Genomic DNA, 8,209 nt, shown 5'->3' on the forward strand with positions numbered 1-8,209 from the left:
CACCCCTATCCTTTGTTGGGGATTTGGTTGCTTTACCACTTATGTATGGTCAAAGAGGCTGACTTCAGCACTCAAATGAAACCTTAGCACTGTGAGGAGCAGTTGCACACTGATGACATGGTGCTGGATGCATCATTTTGACTAGGACAGAATTTGAACTTGTCAGTTGTTAAACTTTATTTAGTCAGATTGCAAGTCTCCATGCTCAGCTGAAGAGCTTGCAACAGTGAAAGTGACAGCTAGGGAAAATGCCATCATTAGGGGTATTTCCATAATGTCTATAGCTCTTCATCAGATGTGCTGAAGTGATACACACAGTATTTTCCTATTAATATAAAGTGTGTATGAGTGGCCTTTGTAAGTTTGCTGTGTATTTAGGGAAAGTTCAGACTTGAGCATCTGACCCGAATTTGGAATTGAGCGGTCCTTTCAGTGAAGTAAAAGCTCATTTTTCATGACAAGAATCCATTTATTAGGTGAACCAAAAACCCCACAAGAAGCCAGTTTTAGGATTTCAAAGTGCCTTCATACAGGTTCTAGGAAACAACTTGCAAAACATGCAGGAATTTATATGGAGATGTTTAATAAATCAAAGAGACACTTACAACAATGAACATCACTCAGTTTAGGTGATTAGTTCTTTACAGTCATTAGGATTGGAGACCAGAGTGTGTGGACTAGTCTCTTTTTATAGATGATTGATGGGATGAGAGAGATCAGAAACAATATTGTAGACAACAGATGAACAGAGAATATTAAAAAAGCAATGGGGGGAGGATTGAAGCCCTGCTGAAAGATTAAAGAATAGAAAGAAGTACAAATGAGCAAATCAATTATTGTGTGAAGATTTCTAGGATGTTGTTTAATTCATATTGGCCTGTTCTATATTTAGTTTCCTCACAGTTTCTTTTTTTATTGATGTTTCTTATAGTTCCCTCTCTGGAATCTGATTCTAAGATGCATCATTGAATGATCCTTTGAGGGGAAATGTTACAAAATGAGACCCAATCTAGCAAACACTTTCTGACACGAGCCGTCTTGCCTTAACTAAGCAAAATTCAATGATGCTGTTTCTGTGTATGAAAATCACTCGAGGCAAAAATTTCAAATGCGGGCCATGAAGTGAACACCTCTGCTTATGGAGGGAAGGGTAAAGGAGGAAAAGGAAGGGATAACTTCCCACATGCTTCTTCCTTACCTGGGAATTTATTTTGGCACCAAGTATATGGGGTGGTCTGCTAGAGGGGTAGTCCCAAAGCCATGCAGAGCAAAGGAGGCTTTTGTGCAGCGTCTACCTGTCAGATCCATTGTTGGACATGACACCAGGAGTTGGGCAGCTCTCCCATGGGAACCCCAGCTTCAGGAGCAGCTTCAGGGGCCAGAATAGCTGGGTTTTCCACCTTGTCCTGCTGCTAGGAGCCTCCTTTCCCCAAACATCCTGTGTGTGGCTCCTTCCACCTTGGGGGTCACTTGCTTGGACTTTTTGCGTCCCACTTGATCAGGTGCACAAGTGAGCACTGGTAGGGGCTAGAACAATACATGACAGCTTCTTCTAGGAGCTGGAGAAGTGAACTGGAGCTGTTGTTTCCACTTAGTCATTCCTCAAGCTATCCCAGCAAGCCAGGCAGCTTCAGGTCAATGTGTGAGAAGCAGAAAGAGGAGCCCGGAGGACAGGGATTGAGGTGCAGCTGCTGTAGCAGAGCTGTGTCCTGCATAGTGAGGGTTGTGCATGGAGGGGTGTTAGGATACACAAGAGGATGTCTGGCAATGGGTGCCAGAGTAGAGTGAACTTTTGTGCTTATGGGAGGTACCACATTAAGGGGAAAAGAGGACATAAATACCTATTGTTAAAATGGTTTGCTCTAAGCACAAACTACAGACTCTAAAATAATGTTAACATATTGCTTTCCTGGCTTCAGGATGCCATTACAGAGCCGAGCTCAGGCTGCTCATGAATCAGTTCCGCTTTGGAGAACATTTGAATCAAGTTTTACAATAAATCATTCAGTTTTGCAATGCCTGCCTTAAGCATGATTATAACATCACTATAATTGCTTTGAATGTAAGCACCAAAAATATGCTGCCCCCCCTACAGCAACACCTCAACACTCAGAATTTGCAGTGAAATATTAGGCGCCTGTCTAAACATGCTGAAAGAAAAGTGCTGCTTTCCACACAGAATGTCAGCTTCTCAGAAAGGTCTTAACAGCCAAAAGGATTCACTGGTACCCTTTTTCTGAAGCATGCCATAGAAGCATGGTGATTCCTACCTCTTTGCATTTTGGGAGACCGTGATGCCTCACCGGAAGATTGCCAACCAGGAATGTCCATGTTACTACCAAGGGTTAGGGAGTTTGACTGCTGCTGCCCTGAAACACTGTGGTGGTACCAAAACTCCCCAAGCTTAAAAATATTCAGGGCTTGGGTTAGGACTCTGAAGCAGCAAAACCATGCTGACTTTCCAGTGAGCTGATGCAGTTGTTGGCTTCTGATGAGGAAAGGCTCCCTGGACAGCATCTTCATTTCCCTTTATGAACCTCAGACGCTGATTTTTCACAGCATCAGGTCTCTCCATTCTCTCTCTAGTTCTTTGGAGGCTGCGCTGGTGGTGTGAGTTTAGAGAACCTCTGGGCTTGTAAGCATCTATCTCCCATCACTTTCCCTGTCTCTAGCTCTGGCTACCCACTGTTGGTGGAACTATGAAGCCTGAAAGATGACTGGTTTGACTGAAATGAGAAGAGCAGAAAACTGAGAGTGGAAAATGGAACACAGATTTGAGAGCAGCTTAGTCTAAAAGGAGCTGGTTAAAGAGGACTTGAGAGAACCAGGCAAATAGTGCTGAATGTGGTGAATTAAGTGGAAGGAATAGTGGCCAGGATCTTCAAAGGAAAGTAAGGGGGAATTCAGTGGGAGCAGGACACAATCCACTAGAATCATAGAATCATAGAATAGTTAGGGTTGGAAAGGACTTCAAGATTATCTAGTTCCAACCCCCTGCCATGGGCAGGGACACCTCACACTAAACCATCCCACACAAGGCTTCATCCAACCTGGCCTTAAACACTGCCAGGGATGGAGCACTCACAACCTCCCTGGGCAACCCATTCCAGTGTCTCACCACCCTAACAGGAAAGAATTTCCTCCTTATATCCAATCTAAACTTCCCCTGTTTAAGTTTTAACCCATTACCCCTTGTCCTGTCACTACAGTCCCTGATGAAGAGTCCCTCCCCAGCATCCCTATAGGCCCCCTTCAGATCATGGAAGGCTGCTATGAGGTCTCCATGCAGCCTTCTCTTCTCCAGGCTGAACAGCCCCAACTTCCTCAGCCTGTCTTCATACGGGAGGTGCTCCAGTCCCCTGATCATCCTCGTGGCCCTCCCCTGGACTTGTTCCAAGAGTTCCATGTCCTTTTTACGTTGAGGACACCAGAACTGCACACATTAGGATCTGCTCATCATTCCAGTGACTCATTTACAAGCTATTACTCCCACAGTTATCGACGCGGAGCTCACATTTAGCATTGCTGCTCAAGAGACAACTTTCCTGTCCCAGACAGTCTTATAAAAAACATAAATCAATTTTGCTTGTGGTTGCCACTGCTACGTGGAGAAAAGTGCAAACAGTGCTGTGCTGCTTCTGTTACAAATCTTGGCAACTTAAATTACACACTTGTTTGATTTCAACTATGTAAAAAATAAGCTTGAATACTGGGTTGGTGTCCATAGAAAAATTGCTTTTCAGAAGGAAAATTCAGGGTCGAAGTATAGATTGAGAGGATGGAGCAAAAAGAGGAATTGTAACCTGGGGAAGCTGTGCTTGAAATGAAATCGATGTCTATGCTCAACCAGATTGGCCCTGCTCATCGTGTCAGGCCAGCCAAGTTAAAAATGAAGCCAAAGTAAACATGACATAAGTACTAGATATCTTACATGTTTCATCACCTCCAGGTGAGGCAGTGGCTACAGCTATGTGCTTCTTTGGCTGAACATCCTTTCAGCTGGCCATTCAGATGGCTGACTCTGTGTGTAGTAATGAACATTAGTAAAGAAATGAATATCTTTTGCATATTCTTTTTCATAGCCTACACAAGGAAAAGATCTAAAGAGTAAAGTAGTTGTTTAGTTCTTATTCAAGTAAGAGCTGTTGGCTCTATCAGAACTGCAGAGCTGTACTTACATTTGTGAATCGATACACTTGAAGTTATTCGTCTCTGTTATTTGAGTCATTTAGACAATTCATGAAACAGCACACTAGATTATTCTGCCAAAGAATCACCAGATATCTAGTATATGTAATACTGTATGATCTCCTGTTTGATTTTCCTCCTGGAAACAGATGATATCTCACTGTCCCACTGAATAATGTGTGATTCCTCTTCAAAATAAAAACAGTGCAGTGAATAGAGAAAAAAATTCATCAAAATCTACATTAATTTTTTTTAAATGGCATATTTTGGAAGCAAGGGGGTTTTTAAAAACCACGTTTCCTAGTTCATGCTTGCCTCTAAATGCGTACGGAATAGCATGGGGCTCAGACTTCATTATAGTTTTGCTTCTTCAACAGGAAAAATAAGTAGTTACTGTAATGTTCATTACATTCAGCTTGTTTGGGGATTGTAAAGGTAAATGAGTAAGGAGGGTGGTGTCCTCTACACTGCAGCGTGAGAGGAATAAAGAGATGTGGATGCTGGCTGAAGTGGCACCAGGTTGTTTTGGCTTTCCAGTTGCTATGTGATGCCTGGCCCACCAGTTCAGGGTAGGTCCATGCACCTCTGTGCAAGCTGCTGCCTGCTGAGGCTAGCCAGCTCACTGTGCTGCTGCTCCTCATCCTCTAGTGAAGAAAATCCTCATGGGTGCAGTGCCAGGCCTTAGCATTAGGTTCTTTCAGGTCCAGCAGCACCACTTGGTCTTTTCTTTTACAGCATCTCCTTTCCTTCGTGCACTCTTATTGCTGCCATCGGGTTAAAAGCCAAATGTTGCACCTTCCCTAAACCCTATCTTTTCTCGCAAAGGAGCAAGATAGCACTGTCAGCTACTGCCAGCTCTCCTCTGAGAGCTACTGCCTGCTCCCACCTCTAGCTAACTCCTCCATCAGAGAGGGAGTTATTATAGGGTTACAGCTTGTATGTTTTCCCTCAGAATAATATTCCCTGCTCTGCACTTTGTCTGGAGAAGGACAAACAGAGCCAGTGAAGGAGGCATTTGGTAACTGGAACAGAGAGACTATATTAGCTCTACCTTTGCAATGTAAAAACATATCTGTTTTAGGATGATTGGACAGAATTTGGCCCTTGGGATTTATAGCCTAGGCAGGTTAAGTAAGAGCTGTGCACATTAAATGCAGACTTTGAGGTAGGCCGTTGCATCTTTCCCAAAATGATGTTGCCCTACGGTCAGATTTTGTTTGTTTTTAATACTCTGTAAATTTAATACAGGGGCTTTGATGCATGTTTTTCAGCTTGAAAGCAAAACTGTCTTCCTTTGTCCAGCACTTTACAATTTTAATGCATTTAGCAGGCAGCTCCAAGACACAAAACTGGGCTCAGGAAGCTGCACAGCTAACAAGAATATCTGGAGCTGTTATAGGAAAGATTTAAAAGAACACCCAAGAGGCCAGGAGGGGACAGAAGCCTTTTGGCCAGGGCATACATCAGTCTTTGACTGAGGACAGGAACAAAGCTGCACCATGGCAGGTTGTTCTTCAAGGGCTCAGTGGTGTTTATACACCTTCAGAGGAAAAGTCTGGTATCAAATCAGCGTCAGAGAGAGGTTGCTGGCCCTGGTGTGTACTGCTGGAGTGGGATTGCCTCCCTCCCTAACTAGCTGAGCCTCTTCTTGCACCAGCTTTGAGCTTGCATAAAGCCTTTGAAGAGTTACTTCTGGGTTATAGCGGTGGGGACGAGGGAAAAGCCCTTTTGCACGTCCAACAGAACTTTCTGCTGCTGCACTTACTCTGGTTTTTGTTTGTTTGTTTGTCTAAATTGTTACTGTGCTTTTGATCCGAGCCCAAGAACTGAAACCATCGCTGGGAATGTGCTGCTAGAGAGAATTACGAAACAAAATGCAGCCGCAACACTTTAAATGTTGTTTTAAGTGGTGTCTAGACCTCATGCTGGTTTTCTGCACCAAGATGAATTTCACGAAGAGAATAACCCTCCTCCCTGCCCCGCCCCCCCCCCCCCCAATTTATATTAAAGGTCAATTCCCTAGACTCTCACTCAACTCCTGTTCTGTATAAAGAGGAATAATAGGGCTTCTGCTTTCTTATTTTCATTTGCCATTTGTAAAAGGCTTGTGTTTAATGGAAGAGGAGGGAACACTAAAAAGGAAGCATGAACATGTATAGGGCTTTTGAGTTATTAGGTTAATTAAAGCAAGCCACAAAATGGTAGCAGTGGAAAAGGCCAAAGTCAAAGCATCAGTCTTTGCATATTCTATGGTATTGCTGTTGAGTCTGAGGAAAGATGCCCTGACCCTTGAAGAGCCTGGCTCATGCTCTTGTGGGCACACTGCTGTTGGCTGATGCCAGCAAGTATTTCTAGAACCACTGGTTGTGTTAAATTTGCATAGTAGATGGGTTTGGGTTTATTTTACCAAAGGACTTTTCTCTCTTCACTCACAGCTGGGGTGATTTGGAAAAATGTCCAAGGGAAATATTTTTTCTGTGGAAATTCCCATTTAGGTGAAAAATAAGGGTGAAATAATGTTTCCACTGTTTATTTTTGGCAACCAAAACTACTTGAGTATTACAGAGAACAATACTTCGGAGTAATCGCAAATACATCATTGAGATTTATGGTCATTTAGGTTATTCTTTAATTTTATAGTAGACATCACAGTTAAAACAGGGCACCTCTTGTGCCTGGAGCTGCTCATTAATACAGGAAAAAATACTGAGTGAGAAGAGCTTATTATCTAAACAGGCAACACATAGTGAAAGATGGGAAGTTACTACCCACACTTTTCAGGTGGGAATGAAGGAATATTGAGAGTAAATGATTTGTCCAAGGCAGCATAGATGGTTACGCAGAGCCCACCCTGTCCACCACAGTTCTGATCCATTAGTTTTCATCTATTCATTCTCAATCTAAAAAGATTTGATGGTTCTTATCTATTTTTTCTACATATTTATTGCTTGAAGGCACCTGTACTGTCACAGAGAAGCGCTTCATATCTGATGAGCAAGCCATCATCACTAGGATGGGCTTGGAGATGTAGGGCTTGGGTTCATTCCCAACAAAGGAACGCCTGCACCCAAACTCTACACCACCTTTGCTATACACAGCAATACACTTAATGTTGTGTATTGCATCTGTGAAAGGCTTGGACGTATCCTGATGAACAAGGAAAGCGAGATGGTATATATTGGCTCACAATAAGACTCAAAAAGGCTCCAAAGCTTCTTTCCAGTTTCTTGAAGCTCCCTACTGGCAACACATTTCTACGTATATGGAAGAGGAAGAAGACTTTCACTTACTTAAATTTTAGTCCATCTTCTGAAATCAGCAGAAGTTTCAAGCAGTTTGCCTTTCCACAGGGTCTGACATGAGGACCTCTTTGCTTCATACACAGGGGCAGACCAAAATGGATCCACAAAACATTCTCACTGGTCAAACTCTTCTGGGTAAAAAGAGAGAGCAGCAACCTTATTGCTTGTGTCTTATTATATAGATTTATGTGACACAAAAAGGTACGAGCTTTGTGCTGCCCCTCTGCACATGGTGAGATTTCACTTAGCAGCTTGAGAAGGTAAATTAAGTGTTAAACAGCACCCAGGATAAGAGGGCAAGATGACTGTCTGCCATGTAACACTTTTTACTTATCATGAGCTGCGCACAAGGGCATATCTAAATAAAATGCATAGGAAATAGCATCACGCAAATATGATCTACATTTTTTTTCCTGATCAAAGAGGCTGAGGGAAAAAAATAATTAAAAAGTAAAAGCCTTATGCAATGAGATTTAAAAGAAAACTTTGGAGGCTGACAAGACGCATCTGGCACAACTTCAAAGTCCTTCAAAGTACATATAATCAATGTTTGTCAATAGCAGTTTTGCATCCTTTAATTTATCTTTCATGGATATAAAGCATGATGTTATTAGGATCCAGTCCATACCTTAATTCTGTTTGAGATTTGATGAATCAGGGCTCTATTAAAATTCAGTGCAAATCAGCTTACTCAAGGACACGTTACATAAAGTCGTGCG

This window comes from Lathamus discolor, chromosome 3, assembly GCF_037157495.1.
Source record: "Lathamus discolor isolate bLatDis1 chromosome 3, bLatDis1.hap1, whole genome shotgun sequence".
Taxonomy (NCBI): Eukaryota; Metazoa; Chordata; class Aves; order Psittaciformes; family Psittacidae; genus Lathamus; species Lathamus discolor.